Source organism: Platalea leucorodia (genome assembly GCF_965183815.1).
Source record: "Platalea leucorodia genome assembly, chromosome: 5".
Taxonomy (NCBI): domain Eukaryota; kingdom Metazoa; phylum Chordata; class Aves; order Pelecaniformes; family Threskiornithidae; genus Platalea; species Platalea leucorodia.
In genome coordinates this window covers 47,708,013-47,728,696 of record NC_138827.1, presented here as the reverse complement: position 1 = coordinate 47,728,696, position 20,684 = coordinate 47,708,013, and the positions used below count along the sequence as shown (strand labels likewise).

At 37.0% G+C, this 20,684-nt stretch overlaps 1 protein-coding gene across 1 annotated transcript in view; it reads left to right on the top strand.

Moving 5' to 3' along the window:
• The window catches only part of CDC73 (cell division cycle 73), a 118,273-nt gene that overhangs the window by 68,715 nt on the left and 28,874 nt on the right, over nt 1–20,684 (top strand). The window lies entirely within an intron of this gene.

The window sequence follows — 20,684 nt, the reverse complement described above, 5'->3', positions numbered from 1 at the left end:
AAGTGTCAAAGTAGTCTGTGCTTCATTTTCTCTTAAATTTTTTTCATATTCAAGAGCAGAGTCAATATGGCAGCTTCATGATGCTGCATATTAAAAGCTGATCACATCGTCTTGTAAATGAACCTTTCATTGCACAGTAGCAATTCGTTTGCGATTTTCAATTTGCTCTAATTTATTTCTGGGCCCTAGGGTTTTGTATAGGAAAAAGGATGACAGTTGAACAAGAGTCCATAGAAAATGCTAATTCTAATATAAATGTGTAATTTATTAATTGCTTTGCTATCTTCTAAAACCAATATTTGGATTAATTTCTGCATTTAAAAACTAAGTGACATGTTATATGGAAAATTACAGGATTTTACATTGTAAGGAAGTAATTTAAGATGAGATGGCAGTTGAATAATATATCATTAAATTGTATGTGTTTGACAACATTCAATCTGCCTGGTTCATGTAAGGGAAAATTTGTATTTCAAAAGGGTAGGGAGAGACCTGTAACTGAGCTTTATTTTAATTACTGTGTGTCAGTTATATATAAACAAAATAACGTGTATGCAGAAGATGCCTCATTCACAGTATTAGAAGCAAGGGGGAAGTAGTATTGCACAGAGTCGGAGTTGTCTCTCTTGCTAACCTCCACTAGGAGGAGCAAGTAAGTGGGGATTTTAACTGGTTTGTGACAATGTAAATGTATCTAAAAAGGCGACACTCTCCTTAATTCTCTTTCTGAAATAGCAAAAAATTTGCCTAGTGATCTATTAAGCTCTTCCCTGTCGTGCTGTTACACAGCGTTCATGAATTTTGTTCTCAAGCTCACTGAAAGTATTTATGATTTTTTTAAAGATTTTAACTGCTTTGGACCGATGCCGCTTACCAGAGACTGAGCTATCTTTCTAAAAATTATTTTCCAGTCTACAGCTGTTAAACATGTGTGTCTAAAGTGTGCAGCTTGAGAATTAACCTGAAATTCCACACTACTCATTTTATGCTGCTTTAACTGAGGCATTATCCTTATGTAAAAGAAAATAAGCCCCAAATGTAGAATACTTCTGCTTATCTGACCATTTGCACCTGCTTTTGCATGCTTAGAAAATAAAAGCATGCCTTCAAAACTAATAACTTTTAGTTTCTCTGCAGTGTGCAGTGAGTTTTAAATGAACACTCAGCTATTTGGGAAGAATATCTCTGCATAAGCAAATATAAATGTCACTTCAAAGGGTACCCTAGATCTCAGGGAAATTAATTGTTTGATACCAGTTTGGAGGGCAACAGTGGGAATATTTGATTAATTTTCATTCCATTGCATGTGTATGCAGTTTAGGAAGAAAGTCAAAACCAGAATTTCCCAATTATGGAGCAGCAGCTGGAATTCGGATTAATTTTGTCACACTGAATTGTTCCACTTCTAAAACTGCGGTCATTAGATGCAAATACTTCAGCAAATCTGCACTGCACTGCTAATCTGTGTTTAATTTTTAATTGAGGTAGTGTTTTGTTGTGCACCTACTTTCATATGGGAATAGGCAAAAGTGAGAATCTCAAGTTATGTAAATATTTGTGTAAACTGAAAACTGTTTTCAGGTGCTGTCTTTCCATGTTGCACTGAGAAGGTGTCCCAGAAAAGGCAGTTGTAATAGCTGAATACCCCCCCTCCCCCCTTTTTTTTTTTCCAGGCTGCATGCTGACACTGTGCACATTAAAATATGTTTTACAGTGAGGGACAGAACTAGAATCATAAGAAATGTAAAGAGAATACTTTCTCACTTACATATTCCCTTGATTTTTCAAGGCGGGAGTTTCCTAGAAAATCTTCAGTCTCTGTTTCCCCTTAAAAAGGCATTGTATGGATAGGGGAAAAACGCACATCTATTTTTCAGCTTCATAAAACTATTGACTGAAAAAAATGAATAACTTTGTGTCTCATTTTCTTTGTAATTCAGGTGTAAAACATTTCAAAATATACAGTGGATATTAAGCATTTTAAATGCAGCAGTAGCAATTGCTCCTTCAAAAATACTACATGCTAGGATGCATTGTTTAAAAATAATGTAAGCAGCTATCAACGTATATTAAAAACACGATCAAACAGTATAATAAAAATATTATTTTTCTCTCACTTTTTAATCAGTGTTAGAGCGTTACTGCTTTTGCCCAAATATTTAAAATTTCCTTTCACAGAAGGCTTATGAACAGGTACCAACCATTGCCAGTAGATAAAAAAGCCTAAGTATAGCAAAAGGTTTCTATACAATCACCTTGTCTTCTGGAAGTGTGTCTTTGTATGTAGCTCTGCATTTGGAAGATAGGCTTTATAATAGTTCTGCTTCATTTTTGGCACTTGACTGTGCAGTCACTGATGCATTATCAAATGCCAAATATATAAACTGTGAATGCCTCTTGAATTTTTATTTGTGATCTGTGCTCTGCTGGTGTTTCGGTTCCTTGTACTTCCAGTTCTGCTCTATAATTATAGCTTTGCAGATTGAAGCATTCGACTTCCTATTCACACGTCCTGGATTTTCATATTTTGATTAGCTGTGTGGGCAAACTCTTTAATTAGAGGGAAGAGTTCAAAAGGCAGCCCGAGTCGGTATTCTGATAAACAGCAGCAGCGGCTGCATATTAGGCCTCACATAATGTGCCTGAGTTCACTTACAAACTGCATTAATCTTTTGCACAAAACAGCGCTCGGGATGAGGTTTGATGGGCAGGTTTTTAAATGTCAGATATGAAAGTCGCACCACTAGCTAAGCATGCTTCTCCAGGAGTATTGCCTGCAGGTAGAATTTCTTGTTTTAAAAGTTCTGGAAAGTGACTTTACCTTCGAAATGTCTTAAAAGTGATCTGAAACCAGTGACTGTTGTATGCTGCATCCTTAGGTATGTGAGCTCTTTCCAGTTGCAGTTGTTTTAGTGCATGTTAGCATTGCCTTGGGCAAAGAAAGCACATTTATATTGACATTTAATGATTTATTATAGCTTATTGGTAGATTCTGCAGATAAGCACTTTCTTTCTGTGGTGTATTAAATTGCTATAGATTTAGGTCTTAAATTTGTATTGCAAATATTAATCTTGCTTGTTTGCTACTAGTGATGAAGTATTTAGATTTCAACAATAAATAGAAATGAATGGCAATGAGATGGAATGTCATTTTACAATCAAAGTTAAACAGTCAGTGTTTTCACATTAAACAGAAATTGTAATGATGGCAGGAGATAAGTTACATGCTCACCATTTTGAGTGTTTAGTGTCTGAAGGTTTCCTTTTGGGATGTCAGGGGAGCCTTATGTTACTTGTAAAATGTGGTGCCTGATTGCACTGCTGATGGTTTAAATCATATCCAGTCTTTTGCAGGCTCCCAGTTTATGCTTGGCTGATATTAGCCTGATGACATTTTGCTTTTGTTTCAGGGGTAAAAAAGCAAGTGTAAAAAGGTCTGAAGATACTTTTAAGATAATGTAATTTGACTGCGTGGTCTGTTTTGATGGTTCAGCGCTCTCAGCGTGTCACATCATGGCCATTTCACCAGTGCTTTAAGATTACTTAGGATAAGGATTTATTCTGACCTAGTTTGAGAGGATTTCTAACTGTTTTTTCTGTACTGGAGGGGTTTGAGTTTTTAATTTCTCAGTTAAAAGCAATCATTACAGTAGCAACATTATCCCTTTAATCCCTCCTCTCTAGCCACACCAAGCTTGTGCAGACTGTAAGCAATGCATTTAGGAAGTGTAAGGTAGTGACATTGTGCTGTGGGAGAGGAAAACCTGCTAGAATTCTTTCTCCCTGTTCAGAGACATGTTATCTCAGGGCTCTGCGAATTAGGAACGATCGTTATCTGTAATGGCTGAAAAGGTAACAGACAATCGAATGAGTATCACACACAAGGATTTGACATACCTTCCTTGGTCAGGCCATTTATGGTGCGAGGATTATACCCACAGAAAATAGTTTTGGCACGCCATCACTTCAGCAAAAAAGATGCTATCGAACATGCGCACATCCCCCAACAGCCTGCTTCCTGCGATTGCTTTTCACAGTATCCAATCTGTCCATCTGTCTGCTCGTTGCTGTGTTACCTTCCTTGCTCATAAGTGTTGTCCTTGTCTTGGGGCTTTTTGTTCATCCTTCAAACAAAAGGACAGTAGTTCTCGTTTCTCTTCTGATCGGGGCTGTCTGGCGTTGACGGCCGATGTATTGGAGCTTTTACATCTGGTGTTTCCCTTGTCGGACAATGCAGTGCTGTGTTCTCTTCTCCTCAGTATCCATATTTCTAATGGTAATGTTAGCAGGGAGTGCTAGCGCGTAGTGGCTCAGTTGCCTTCAGTAATAGGATTTCCCTCTATTCCTTCCTTCATTGTTGCTAGGCAGTAATAGAAATGGTTTTGAGCTGTTTTAACTGAGGATTCTGGTCTATAAAATCCATTCCGTAGTTCTTCAGCTGCTGCACAGGCAGGCAGCAGTTTAAATGTGGGCTTTGACAGATGCTGTCTTCTGACAGAGCAGAATTTAACGTCATTGCTTGGCTGAATCCCACGTGATTGTTTGCATTCATTTTGACTAAATCCAAAGGCAGCCAGAAAGCTTTACGGGCTCTTGCTCCTATTTGATAAATGATACATGCTCAGTTCAAGCACAATGATAGGTGAATAGTATAAAAATTGTATGATTATTAAATGAACGATTGAAGGTTTTTTTCCAAATTGTTTTCACTTTTCCTTGACACTGTAACTTATGATTCTCTAGGGGATTTTTAATGCTAGACGCTCTATTCCTGTATTCTAAAAGCTGTTCTGCAGTGCAAAGGAATTATAAGCATTTAAATTCCAAAGCTTGATTTAACCCATTTAGCTCTCTTCAAGTATAAATCTTCTGTGCCTTCATGCCAAAGAAAAAATGTATTTGCTTGTACTTCCTTTACACGTGCTTACTTAAAAAAGCTGCTTTTTGTAGTCTTAGGTTAGTCAATGAAGCTGGACGACACTAATGTATAAGCACATGCTGTTAAGCTGCCTTTCTGCTGTTAATGGCTTTCTTCCTTGGTAAAGGTCGAAGTCTGGTATTGCAGAATCGGGGACATTTGATTTCAATTATTGATGGATCTAAAATGTCTTTTGTCTGTTACAGACATACGTATATTATAGAATTTGTCTTTCTGGTCCTAATGAAACTTGTGTTCCTTTCACTTCTGTCCTTTCAATGACTGGCCCTTCTATGCTGAAGCATCTTATTATATTTACTATATGTTATAAATAAAATATCACAATAGATAGCTCAGAAAATAGAAAGCTACCAGCATACTTCCCCAAGTATTTATTAGTCGCTGTGTTTGTCCACTCTATTTTGAAAAGTTAATGACTAGCTCTTTAGACTGTTTTGGTTTTGTGGTTTTTGGTTTGTTTTGTTTTTAGCCAAAGGATAAAGAAAATGTAATTGCTCTATCATATGGTATCTCTGATTAGTAGGATTGGGGGTGGGTACGTCCTTTACTGGCAAATAAGGCTTCCCAAGGCAGTCAGTGTGTTTTAATATTCTAAATGCATATTCTGGTAATTTACTAGAAACATAATCAGATTTATATTCTACTAACTAAATCACCTATGTACACTAACTTTCTCTATTAATTTACTCTTGTTTTTAATGTATGCATTTCCTATCCTAATGACAATTTCCCCAAATCCTAATATCCTATTTGAGGACATTTTAGGAGCATGAGAGTATTCCTTAAATATTAGTTATAAATATAACATGTATATCGGTAAAGACTCGTATCTCCTCCACTCTAAAAATTTTGAATTTAAAAAATGGAGGGGGGTCGGCAGGGCAGTGGAGCGAGAGAGGAGAAACCTGTGTCCAGCACCGCTTCCTGTTCTGGGACGTTTCTGAATAATTGAGAATCAGTGCTTTGAAAGGTTGCATGTGTGCTCAGTCTACTGAATTTTCCACTTAAACACACAAAGCTTACTTATCCTTACCCTACATAATATACAGAACTATATATAATCTGTTGCTGTATGCATACAAATATGTGACAGAGTTTGGCTAGGAGTATTGTCAATTTGCTGCATTCTGAGCTACGAGTAGGAAATCAAGTGAGATAGACATGTAGTTAATTTACCTGTGTTGATTTACGTAGAAGCAAGTAATGTTTTTTTGAATACCAGCATGCGAATCTGCCTCTGATTTTTGAATTTTCATATAAGACGCATAACATTGTATTCAGGAAGCAAGTCTGAATCTCAACAGAATGGTTATTAAAATCCATAGTGTTTCCACTTAATTTATTTACTACTGCTTCACTATACCCGAAGCGTATCTCTGAAGGTTTGTGAGTTATATGTATTATGTTTACATATTGGGGTGGGCAGAGCTGTTTTTATTTTTCTGTAAATGCTCATTAGTAAATACTAAAGGTACAAAAATGCCAAGGGCCATTTTTTCTAAATAGAATCTGTTTTAAAGTAAATTTAGAAGGGAGCAGACATCAGCTTTGGCTTTTAATTATATGACCATGTCACTTCTGCATAGCTTGCAAAGTTCAGGCAGAGCTGTTGCCTGTTGATATGTGTAAAATTTGTCATCTTGCCATGTGAACAAACCGAATACTGAATTCTTAAATCTTAATGAACAGTTTCTTTTGTTCACTCATTCTTTGCTTTTAAAGGATGAGCAAGTCTTTGCTCATCTTACAGAAAAGTAAGGAAAAGCTTTGATTTTTCTACTACTTTCTATCTGGGTGTGACTGATGTAGCTTTAGAGAGTCAAAGTTTCAGGAAGAAATTCCTTTTCTTTTATAGCACTTTGTTCTTTACTACTTTTATGTGATACTGTATGTTTCTGGGTATTTCAGGAGGGCAGAGCTTGCTCTGTACTGGAAATATGACCTGAAGGTTTGAGTAATCTTGCTGGGCTGGAGGTTGGAATGAGCTTTATTTCGGCTAAATCTCACCGTGAAGGGTCAGCGGACTGCTTGTTCTCGATCCAAGGAGTAGTATGTTCTGTAATGTTACTATGGTTACATCTTAAATTAGAAGCTGCAATGTTAGTGTTTGAAAGGCTGCCATCTATTAAGACTAAGAAGGAGTTACTCTGATGTGAAGATGTGCAGTGTGTGTGTAAGGAACACTATTGAGTTACCGTGGCCAGTGAAAGCTTGACTGTTCAGTGAGTTCTGCAAAGCTAGAAGCAGATGCAAGGAATCAGAAAAGTTGTCTACTTAGACTAACCTGCACATGTGACAACTGTGAACTATGCAAAATGTACTTAGGCAAAACAAAGGTGTGTAAGTTTGGAATATTTTCTTCAAAAAACTTAAACTTCCTACATGTCATTTTTAGAGGGTATCAGCAGAATCTTGTCTTACTGGTTTTAAAATAAATCGGACCCTAAGGTTGAGCCATTGAATAAAGTTCTGTCTTGGCAACATTAATAGAAGTTTCTCAAAACAATTCAGAGTGGTCGTGATAGTCAGGCGTGTAGTGCTAGGTAATTTTCTGCCTGGTGGCCACAAGTCCCATGAAAGTTAAACTAAATATGTGCATCATAGCTGACATGTCAACGGTGTTCCCATATGGACCGTGCTTTCTGGATGCTCCATGAATACTTTGCAAAGCTTATTCCATTTTATCATAGTAAAATGTAGTATTATTTCAGCTGTAATGTGTTGAAAACCTTTCAAGTGACAGTTCAAAATGATTAATGGCAACATTTTCAAGGTCAGTTATTTTTGCTTTTAAACTTTATTTTTTCCTTCTGGAAATGTGTTAATACAAAATGTCATAAATGCTTAGTTTTAATTTTCTGTGTTTTTATTATTATTTATTATTTTCTCATTTTTTTTAATTATTACGTATACTGCCAGTGGCCATTCTTCTCTTTGCTTCAAAAAGAATACTTCTCCAATAAGTCATTTAGAGCAGAGAGGACAGGATCATAGAATATACTTTGTGATCCCAACATGTTTCTTGACTATCACAAGCATGTTTGTAACTGAATGAAAAACAGCAATCTAGAAATGACCACAAGTGTCAGTATTGCCTGCCTTATTTTCCTTAGCAGATTTTCCCCATTGCTTAGTTAGTTGTGAAACCCAGCTTACGCTTGCTGCATTTTTTTTATAAATGGTCAAGATTTAGCACTCCATTCTAATCACATCCAAGCCATAAACTTAGCAATTTCATTAATCGTTGAATGTCTTAAATTTAAAACGGAGATGCAGCAATATAGATCAATCTGAAATGGTGGTAGAACTAGGAAAAGATTTCTAGTTATTCTGAAACATGCATATTTTTGTTTGCTAATGAGTAGCTGATAATTGTTATATCATTCAATAAGGAATATAAGCACATCCCCTAACTTTGCAAAGTTGTGAGAGAGAGGAAAGACCAAGCAATCTTTTCAAGTCAGGAGGGTGCTTCTTATTCCGTATACCTTGGGAAACATTTCAAGGGGATGTTTCATAATTCTAAAGCTTCTATTTTTTTTTTTATTAAGTAAGCTGACGTTCTAGGTATCCAACTGGAATTCAATCCATTCTCCTATCACAGCTTCCTGTGAGGAACACAGGGTTCGGGGTGCTTCAAACTTCACTTGAAAACCCAGAATACAAAATGGTTTCGGTCTGCTTTATTGCTGTTCTGGTTCTGTGTTATGCAAATTTTGCATACTGGACTACTGTCCAGACACGTTTCTTTCCTTAATAATGTGTTGTTTGCTTTATCGCATCTTTTTTCTTTTCTGTATTCTGATTTTTCATGTCTTCCCCCAGGCTTTGCATCCAATTATTGCTGATCTCAAGTGCTAAATGCAGGGGTTTTTTTTCCAGGGGATGGACAACATAATTTCATTTGTATTGTGCAGTTTTTTTGGTTGCGCGGTTCTCCCCGATAAACTGACAGTCCAGTGCCAGCAGTAATATTTTCTGCCTGTCACAAGTGTTCCTTTTGCATTCTGAGAAGAGCAAGGACTTTATGAAGCTTTGATTCAGCACAGCAGGGGAGAGGCGGCCAAGCAGCAGAAGTACTAAGCATTCGCAGGCAGTTTAAAGAACAGTTGTGGAAAATAGACTTCTGTTTTTCCCCGTACCTTATGACTTCACCCCTAACACCTGGCCTCACACCCCCAGCATGAGAATTTGAAATGAAAACTTAAATTCTTACAGGAAGTGACTGTGGGGAAGAACCGCTACTACATATCAAATCTCTTAAAGCAGGAAGGTGGCATTCTATAGGAGTTAATAGGCCACCAGCTCTTCTGCCTAAGGAGAAAAATGAGTTGTTCCAGCTGTTACCACCTGTCCAGCCCCTTCTCTCTGCCTGATTCCTTCCTGCAACAGGCCCAGAAAGACCCTTTTCCCTTGGGCTGTCTTGAGGTTCTTGAGGCATCCAGCACTTCTCTCCCAATGATTTGAAGAGTCTTGCCCATCAGGTTCATCACCAGGATGCAGACCTCCTGCCCAGCACTTTTCCTTGGACTGCTGGATGAGCTATGGAGATTGTTTTTGTGTGTGCGTGACGCTGTTTTTTTCCCTTTGTATATGGTTTGTATGTGAACATGGTAGCATTTTGTCAGCCTCAAAAATTCCTGGTTTTGAAGTTGAAATTGGTGACACAGTTGTTTAGTTAATGTTAAATAATGTGAAATTGAAGAGCTGGACTTTGAGAGCTGTCAGAATTTCATATGTCTTGGGATTAAGACCTGTATTGACTCTTTCCATTGTCACATTTCCTCAGAAGCTTTAGTATATTAATTCCTACAGCTCCATCCTGTAGGTATCCTCATTTACAGCTAATTCTGTGGGACATGCAGGGTTTACAGCAAAAATAACAAAGCTTTAGCAAGTGTCTTTAATGCCTGAGGGCTTTTCTTCAAGCACAGATGCGTAAACTAAGAAAACCAACAAAATCTGTGAAAAAATCCTTTCTCCAGCGATCCAAGAGGTTCTATCCTTATAATAAATTTAAGCAATATTTGTTCATATCCAATAGAAAACCTAGCTCGTAAGATGGAGAATAAGTCCCCTTTTAAGAGCAGTTCCCTGCTGCCCTCTCTTTGACATGTTGGGGGAACTAAAATTATTCCAAACACCTTGCACACCACCTAGTTTGATAGAACTGCTTCAGCTTGGCCAGCCAATTTCATGTATCTGTTTTTTCCTACTGTTGTTCCATGTTAATGATTCCCTCAACTTGAAGTAGTTTCCAGTCAGTGTGTATTAATGAAAAGCTGATTTTAGTATGTACTGAGTTTTATCATGTAGTGTGCTTTAATATCATTGAACTGGTTTCCAGTTAAATCAAAGCTAATTCTGTTTTGTGGCAAAAATCCTTTGGAAGTAAATGTTCATTTGTATATGCTTCTGACAAACAAAGAAATCAAGTTACCGTACAAAATGTCTTTGCGTACCCCTAGTTGCCAGTCTGTCCTGCAGACTTTTTCCACTTTTGAAATTCTCATTCAACTTAAATGATAGCATCCCTTTAGTGATTTCCAAGGAAAAGGAAACAGTGCTGTGGAAATCATGCTTTTTGTCTGAATAACGGTGTTAATAATTCCTTTTGTAATCAGTGTAAGATTCTAGATTACTTTCATGAGCCTGAGGATTTTTTTCACATAAATTACTAATCTAGAGTCAGAGTTACCAGGACTCCTTGTCCTCAAATACATGATTTAGAGGAAATCCTTAGAGCTCAGTTTGTATTACGTTAATTGACAGAGAATACTGGTTCAGAACTAGAGAATTTTTATTCTTTTCTGCTATCCTGAACTGTATTTCAAACTTAAATTCGAGGGTTTTTATTTTCTGTAATTTAGTGCCTTCTAACAGACAAAAGTCAGAGACAGCTCTCTTGCATCTTGTCCATCTCGAGAGGTAATATTAAGAATCATTAATGCATCCTGTAGGGAGGTGTGTGTTTAACGAAAAAAAAATACTGAATCTATTTAATGTAATAATGCTGAATTAATAAAATTTGGCCTAAAATTAAACATTATATTTTTAAGTAATATAGAGAGATATATTCTTGTAACTCTTAATCAGCATCTGCAAAGCTTTCTATCACTGAACCGTTTTACTAAAGCAGAGTAAATTTATAGGGAGCATCTGTCATCTTAAAAAAAAAAAAAAAAAGAACCTCTTAAAAAACACACAAAAACCCTGTCATCCTCTTAAAAACCCCACAAATCTCATGACTTTGGATGATGGCTTGCACATTGCAGATTCTTTTAAGTCTTCTCCTCTCAAGGATTTGCGTAACTAAGCATTCAGACTTCTACAAATGCTTTTTCTGTAATTTTTGGTTACTGCACATTTGTGCTTTACTCACATGCAAGTATTATGATTTACATTGCAGAAGAAAAGAAATAACTTTTCAGAGACCAAACCTGATCTTTTTTTTTTTTCTTCCCTCGCCCCACACCTTTGGATCTCCATCTTACTGTTTTCCTTGGAGTTACTTATTTTGCCAGATATAAAAAGCCCTGTAATTCTATTAATATCTGTAAGAAACATAATAGTGCAAAGAAGACAACAGTCATTTTCTACTGCTATTGCATTTCTAGGTAAGCAAGCAAAGCAATAAAATAGAATAAAAATTCCTTATTAATTTAACGAGGCCTGGATACAATACAAAAAGAGGAATCCCCCCCCCCCCTTTTTTTTTTTAATCTAGGTCACCTCATATGGAGAAGATTTCTTTGCTGTGAAAAAAAAATCTTTTTTTTTTTTTTTTTTTTTTTTTTTACAGTTGACTCTACACAGCACTGTCTGGAACTATGCACCAGTATCTGCACTTTTATGCTGGGTTTGCCTAGTGACAAGAGGAGGGGTTTTTTTGTTATGTGTAATTAACTTTCAGTTATCTGAGGTGCGCTGGGGGAAGGGAGTGGGCAAGGAGATGTGTCACTAATGTGGGAAACGCTGGATGCAGTGAGGAAAGTTAGAGCAGGTCTCTTGAATCTCTGTTCTTCTCTCACTAGCAGGCTGGTTGGGACCAATGCCAGATTGAAACTGGATCTGTGTATTCACATGATAATGCACACAATCTAATAAGCCTTGTGGAATGTCGACCATTAGGGAATAGATGCATCAGCCTACTCTGAATGGTCTGGTGGAGTTGGTTCAGGTCCCGTGTGGCTGGAGCTAATAAGCTCTGATGACTCTGTGTAGAATTGCTTGCTTGTTCTTGAAACAATGCTGTGGCATACATGAGATGCTTGCAAGATTTATAAATAGTAGCTCCATGCTGTGTGGTGGTGCTGTTTCTGAAGCCCTGCTGGCCTGGGAAGTAAACTAGCTGTGTTTCTACGAAGCTGCCCTGAGCTAATGAAATCGCTAAATCTAAGGCATCTCTGTCATCTCTAATGGAAAATGTCTGATCCCAGTTGATTGAGATCTGATGGCAAAAGTAAGTTGGGGTTTTTTTAGAACAGCTTTCATACTGGTAGTGCCTTGTCATTATTTTTATCTAATTTTCAGATGTTTTTCTTCAAACTAGGCACTAGTCAGTGACAAAAATGCCTGTTTGAGAAGATAAGGGTTTTTGCTATTCCTTCAAAATGGGCATAGAATATTTACCCAAGAATATGACAATGTAGGAGCTGAGAAATAAGGAAGAAATATGTAGTCAGGTATAAGCTCTTGAATAGTTGGTTTTTCATACATTTTCAAAATGTCTTTTAGAAGAACAGGAATAAATAGAAATGTGTGAGGTTTTGTACTTATTACCAGCCTTTTGAGCTACACGTAAAATTACTATGCTGCACTTTCTCAAAGGGTGACACTGCTATTTTGTTTTGGTGCTTTTCTCATAAAAGTAAAGCACCACCAGATTAAGACAAGGGAGTTATTGGATGAGTCTCTATGAAAATGAATCTGTTTGTGACTGGTGAAGCCCTCCTGAGCACGTACAGAAAGTTCCAGGGTGTCACAGCAGAGGAATCTTGTTGCACTTTGGGTTTTTTTCTCATTGAGATCTTGGCATTGAAAGCCTAACTGTCTTCCAAAACATTGTCTGTTCTTAGTGGCTTACTCATTTTTATTTCCTGCCACCTAAGTGCTCAGTTTTCCAGTGAGGGGATCTTGCTTTGCAACAGATTGCTGGGGGGGGGGGGGGGGGGGGGGGAATCTTGTTTATTTTTTATCATGGACAGTAGACTTTTCAAAGACGAAACAACTATTTGAAGTAACAGGACAGATGTGAGGGCTGAAGGAGAGCTGAAGAGGTCTTGCTGCTTAAGGCAGATTTCCTTCAGATAAACTGTGAAATCCACAGGATCATTATGGATGACTGATATTTGCTAACATGTGAGTAGCAGAAATAATAGTTGCAGTGAACTTCACCTGTGTCTGTACTGACTGGCATAGTCTGTCATCTTCGATGTTTATTCACAGTGGGAAGTTCTTGAAGATAAATTTGTGTATGTATGTGTATATACATACACATGGGGGAGAGAGAGAGAGAGTGAGAGAGGCAGCCATTTGAAAACTTTTAAAACCTGTTTTAAAATATGCTTTTGAGTCTGCTCATTTAGTCAAGGGGTTATTTTTTTCTGCAGTGATGGATGAAGACTGTATAAAAATCATAGCATAATAGGAAGACCCTAAAATTTGTAGAGTTTTTGTACGGCCCTTATCCTGTCTTCATCTTTGAATAGAATGGCCCTAGACTGTATGAATGAGACCTTGGCAGTTGACCTTTATTTAAGAGGACTGCATTTCTGCACTACCAGAAATACAGCTGTGCCTTAGCCATTTCAAAGAACAGTTGTATTATAAACCAGATCTCGTAATGCATAGATAGACTCTCTCCAAGCTTCTATCTAGTATATGGATTGTGTATAAAATGAAAAAATAAACGTTGAATGCTGTCTTCTTAGTGCTTTGAGAAGGGCTTAATTTAATCTTCTCTACTAAAGAGAGAAGAATAATGGGGAATTTAGATATAATGCCAAAGGAAGCTGAAAGTTGAGGCAGAAGGCCAAATGGAAAAATTCCTCTTGTGTGATACAGCCAGAATCCTTCCTGTATTTTAACTTAATGCATGATTTATTGCCATTACAGTTAGTTTTTGATATAGGCATATAGCATCATTGGCTTTTATATTCTACAACAGGGTGGGATGAATGATATGTAAATTCAGGATACAAATACCGATAGCAGTTTGCACAATCTATTTGGTATATAATATTGTAGCAATAATACACAAATTCTGTTGCATGCACGCTAGTACAAAAAAATTTGAAGGCAATTCTTTCAACCTAAATATTTGTCAAGAAGCACATAAGTAGAAAGCATTGTTGCTATGATGAAAATATGCTATCTGTTCTTCTATTATTTGTCTTCAACATATGAATCTATGGTGGGTGACTAAAATACTTTTTGTGTCCCAGTGACTTTTATATGATGATTAATATTGTGATTCTGTTGCTTGATTCACATACGTGACTTCTTTTTGAAGTAAAACAGCCCTATCAAAAGGCTGTATAACTTTTGTCAAAGAGCCAGACTTTGAGAAGGCACATAAATGAAAACAACTGAAAGTTGAAGAGTACGTTGTCTATTCACTCTTTGGGTATGAAACAGTAGGTTTTACTTTGTTGCAGAGTTTGGAGGATTATTAGGTTTTTTTAATCTTGGAATTTATTCAATCAGTGTAACAGCTTAATCTAGGAAATACAGAATTTTGGGTTCAGGTGGCTTCCTGGCTGTTTCTGCTGACATGTGCCATCGTGTGATTTAGTGCTGCATAGTAGTGATGCTTGCAAAATATTTTAGCTTTTTAATCTGTTTACATCTGTACCTAGGGGGAGAAACTTTAGGCCTTTTCCAGTTACTCAGTTGCACTGAGTGGAAATTTCTTGGGGGGGGGTGGTGGTAAAAAAATGTTTTGGTCTAATTTGAGTGCTCCTTCAAAAATTGTAAATAAAATTGTATTTTAATTAAAACAGAATCCTGGAATGAGAGTTCTGCAGCAAAAACTATGTAGTGCAGTGGATCTCACTGGGAAAGCTGGGGGGAGAGAGAGAGAATTGGAGAACAGGACCATAAATGGCATATAACAGTACCAAAACCATAGCATTTTCATTCTGGGTGTTTGATTATGATGGTGTGTGTGAAACTTTCACATAATGCAGTCCACAGAAAGGATCTAGGTAGTCTAGAAGACAGTTTGTCAGAGCTCCTGTGACTGGTGTAAGTGGGATGCTATTATTGTAAATTTTGGAAATGCTCAGACTTCAGAATATCGTACTGAGAAAGATATGTTAATGACTTTTACTAGTGGTGGGAGCAGCCATTTGAGGATACTGAAGAGTGCAATTTTTTTTCCCCACGTTGTTTTACTGTGTTAAATATATAAGGCATGGGAAGCTAGAGGCTATGTAATTCCTAAAGTTTAATACTAAGATTGAGGTACTATTAATACACTGCTTATGAACTTCATAGGTTTGGTTCTTGAAGTTTGTACGTATATTCTTTTGAATCCAAAATTGCCTCTATGCCCCAAGTTAAAATGTGGGAAAATGCTTCCAAGGATCTGTTTATTTTGTTGAAATCCGAATGTCAACATTTTGATCCAGTAATAGATGTGTTTTCTTTGAAGTTAAATCTACGGAAATCTTTTGTTTTACTTGATACAAGTGTATGAAATCACCAGGCAGAAAGAAACATTACAACCAAATGTCAGCTCCAGTCATAATAGTTTTCAAAATAGTGCTTTTTCATATGGCACCATTTAGCAAGCCTGTACATTGAAAATGTAAGGTATTCTGTGTCTGTTCAAAATAGTTGGTTTCTCTTGGATTTAGTATTTTTAGTGAAATAAAAGTTTACTCGTAAGATGACCAATAACTCTGTTTGGGAACAGGTTGTTATGTGTCAGATTTCCCAGCTTCTTGTGATAAAAACTGAGCATAGATCAGTTCCTCTGAACACAGTATCAACCTGTTGACAAAGAGTGTTATGTTGTCGCATATGAGGAAAGGAGATGAGGAACAAAACCTGGGCTGGCAGTGATGTGAGTGTGGCCTGTCCCATCCCCCCCAGCTAGAGGTGCTTTTATTGCAAAAAACTTTGTCTGAAGTTTTTGTTGCTGTTCCCATGTGTTTTAAGCTTGAATAATGCTGTGTTTACGTACAGTGCTTGGCAAACGTTTCACAGGGGCTTTTCTGATTGTACCGACTGTAAATGTAAGGCTTAAATTAAGCATTTGAGAAAGGGGAGAAATGACTGAATTTGCGTTCTTGCTATGGAGAAGTGATACCTTTTGCAGAGAAGTGATACCTTTTGCTGCCATTATGATCGATCTGCTTAGCCACGGTGTTAAAGAGCAAATAAAAAAGTCTGTTCACCCATTGTCCTCCCACCACCATCCACCAAAAAACTCTGCGTGCATCCTGATTTGATTCACGTCTCGTCTTCATGGTACACAACATATTCTCTTCCTTGCAGTCTGTTTTTTGAATGAGTTAAAGCAATAGGATCTGTAGAATAAGTGCAGGACAAAATCTTGGGGGGATTGTTAATATGGTGTTTCTTTGGTTAATTTTCATTCTTCAATATAATTTGTTTGTTTGTTTTAAATATGACAATTGAAAACAAACCTGTGAACTTATGCAGCTGGGGCAGGACAAATGTTTAGAGATAGTATTCTAGTTATCTTGTAAGCAGATTAAAATGTCCAGTCCTTTCTAGTTTCAAGGAATTACAGCCTGTGGATAACTGCAGCATATGCAAGTCCAGAAATCATAACTTTCATGCTGGACTAAACTCAGAAATTTTTGCAGGAAATTAGTGTTCTAACTTGCTTGTCTGCTGTTGTACAGATATCTCTTATGTCTCAATATTTTGTCAATATTTTTATTGCCAGTACCCAAGATAGTGAATCTGCTCTGTCTCAGTGGATAGTTTGTTGATATGAGGGCTTTAATAGATGTTATGCTGAAGGCTTACTGCTCTGTTTGCAAATGGCACAGATAACTCATATAAATACACATTTTTTTTCTTCTAGTATTTTTTTTAAATTTCCTGTATGTACAATTGGTATTCACTTCACTTTGCTGTAGCCAATGCAGCAGGCGGGTGTCCAGCAAGACTCTGTTGTGGTGTCTTAGTACAACTCACAAGGTAAAGAAATATAAAAAGAGTTAAGAAAATTTGAGATAGCACAGATTTCATTACCAATATTACTCGACTGACTGCACAGATCTGTACTTTAGTATTACTAGCAGCCTGTTCCAGTTATAACAGGCCTCAAGATGGTCGTCATCTGTGGTTTATAAAAAAACACCTACTCTTTTGCAGCTGCACTTGCATAGTAGATTAGCTGTTATTCATAAAGGAGGAAGCCTTGAGTGTCAAGACAATCTGCAAATAGAACATTTTTCTAGACTTTTCCCTGGCCTGTGACAGTTCAAAATAGCCCTTTCCATGTTGAAGTAGTTATAATCCATTCTATTCTTACAATCATCACCGTCATCGGTCAAGCCCTCTTATCTCTTGGCTTGTTTATTACAATTTATTATAACTGCAGCTAAGGCCTTTGATCCTGAAAAAGCTCATGCTGGTTTTGAACTCAGCAGTTACTTTTCTAGGCAACACAAACAATGAAGAGTTCATCACTGCACTGTTCAGCTTTGTGCATTGGCTCCTCAAGGAATACAGTTTCAGGATTTTCTCCTGATATTTTAAGTCTTCCAAGGTGATTACTTGGAAAATTGCTTTCATCTCTCTGGCCGTGATCACCCATGACAATTATGTTTTCTTGTAACATAATGTAATATATAACCATAGTGCTGGGATTGCTAAAGCTGGTAAGGTACGGAAGAATGACATTAAAACTTTTTTTCAGTGAATAGAAAGGAGAAGATCACATCAGGATGAAGTACAACAGCGAAAAAGTGGTGCTGGATAATTTGTTGAACAAGCAATCACGAAAAAACCTAATGCCTTTAATAGCTTCCTCTGTATTAGAATTCTAATATTACAGCATTCCCTGTTCTAGCAACAGGATTCAGTATAACCAAGGGGAGTCTGGAAAGAGCCTCATCAGTTTCTGTTGCATTGAGACGTTGAACAGCATCACATAAAGTTCATCAGTTGCTTGGGTCTTGGTTCAGTTTGGGTTTTTTGGAAAAATTTTCACGCAGAAGTTAAGGATCCATCTGTATTCATGTAGGTACCTACAGAGCTTTTGAAAATATTCTACTCGCACAAAGCATTTCATGAGTCTTTCCAGAAGTTGCAAAGGAACCTTTTGGAGGTCTTTCAAGCCTTTTCCTCTGCAAATTTATTGCTCACTGAATGCAGGTGTAAGTGGGCTCTCCCTGTCGATCTGTACTGAGCAACATTTTCTTTAATGTACATATGACTGTTCCCTTGAATACCATTTCCAAAGCAGGATCTGAATAGAAAAATAACAGTGTTTTTCTACGTGTGTTTAGAGTTTGCATGTCAGCAGTGCTTTTCTGTAAATGGTTTGAGCCCCATATTCTGTGATGTTTCTGGTGAAAAACCACTTTATATGAGCGACTAATACTTGTGGTTACGGGTACTATTGGAATGAGAGATTCATGAATGCGTGAAGCTTGAAAGTTGGAGACTAAATAATTAGCAAATCATAGTTAATTCACAATTACACAAATTCCAGTTCTATTGAATTGATGCGGCACGTTCTGATTTTAGTATACAGAAAACCAGTGGTGAATAAACCTTTGCACTTGACTTTTGAGAAAGATGAAACAATCCTTTTGTTCTCAAAGTGTGTTTGTCAAAAATCTTAGCAATTGCCAAGTAATATGCCTGAGGACGGCTCAGATAATTAACCCAAAGGAAAAGAATTATAAGCAAAAATAATGTTTTAGCGATACCTACTTTTGTCTTTTTGCGCGTTTCAAGGGAATGAGTTATTTAAATAAACATAGGTAGGTATATTATAGGCAGGCCTTTATTTTTAAAAAAAAACAAACAAAATCTCTGGAGTTCTCAGGATTAAGAGTTGTTTTTTGATGAAAACAGCTTATCCCCAGGAAGATGGAAGTGCTTATGTGTTTAATCTGGCTTTGTCACCAGCATTCCGCTTCAGCTCAAAATTGCTGAAGTTACGTGACTGATGTAAATTCAAGATGAAGATCTTAATTTTACTGATATTTTGTGCAAGCATAAAGATGGGAGAAGTCCTAGCACACTTCACTGAAGACTGTTCAGGAACGTTTTGAAAGCTTAGCTTTGGGGGTAGTGCTTAAGTTTTAAGTCATTTGAGTAATTGTTGCTTTCATTAACTCTTTCCAAAAACATCTCCAATAATTTTTTTATTATTATTTTAGCATATTTACATGTTTTTTTCCCTAGGTTATCACTAGTCACTACAGTATTCATTTAGGTTCAGTTGTGATTTGTGTTGCTTAGAACAGTTTTCTTTGCAGAACCAGACTATTACCTAAGCTATCTATAATCTGAATCTGAATTCTCTCAGTGCCAGGAGGCACACAAGGCGCGAACATCGTTCTTCCACTTCGATCGGTCCGCGGCTGCGTGCTCTGGAGTCAAGGGCCACAGCGCAGTCTTCTGTCGGTTTCCCCCTCAGGACACGACCGATCCAGCTCCATCTCCTCCTCACTTCGTTACCGATTTTCTCCATCATTTCTGATGCTCGTTGTTTCTGCAACTCTTTTTTTTTTTTTTTTTTTTTTTTTTTTTTCCGGGAGGAGGTAGTTGGCCTCCTGCCCAACCCCCATGACTTGGAGATCCCCTATCTACCACCCAGGGGACGCGCCTTCTAGCCGTGCAGCCCCAGCTGAAGGAAGCTATCCATAAGCAGCCCGATTAATTCAGTCATATTTTTCCATGTTTAAACCAAACTTCTTTTAACCTAGTTGTAATAAACAAGAAATTGCAGTGAGTATTTTTCATGTCTTTCAATGACACTGATCTCCAGGCCTAACCTGCTACTGAAAAAAACCCATTAGTCCTGTTCTTTATTATGTTCTACGGTGTCAATGTTTCAGAATTTAAGTAATCTTGTCAGTTTTAATTCTGTAATGGATTAATAAAGGACCAGATTTGTAAACAAAAGTTTAATTTGAATGCTGTGGAACAACAAAGATTAGTATTTCTAAATTTCGGTCAGTCCCTTGATGACATCAGCATAGTTTTATTTCTGCCACTCTCCCTTGCTTCTCCTTGCTCCCTCTCCTCCATCATTGTAATGCTGTACTCATTCAAAAGAAACTGTCTACATCTGATTTCCTTACACTTGTGAAATTTGCTGTATGTACAACAACTTTAACAGTATTTTGAAAAGTATAATGAAATTTGCCTTATCTTTCTAAGAAGATGGGCATCAAGTTTTCTTTCTTGCAACTGAATTTGGGGATTGGTAATCTTCCATTGGTATTTTTCTTCAAACTATGCTTGATAAGACATGATCTTCAGTATAAGAAGTTTTGTATTTTGAAATAAATATGATTTATATAATTTTTACTAACCTGTTTTGTCGCATCAGTTTTTCAGTTGTTGAAGTAGGAAATAGTGAAGCTATGGTGGTATTTTCCTTAGGCAGTTGGTATCAAAAGGCCTTGGTAAATAATGGTAAACTTTTCCCCTTTTTTAAATTCATTCTATAAAAGTATCTTTAATTCTGCTTAAACTCCCACTCTCTTTTCTAGACTATAAGGAAGTTGAAACAATGTAA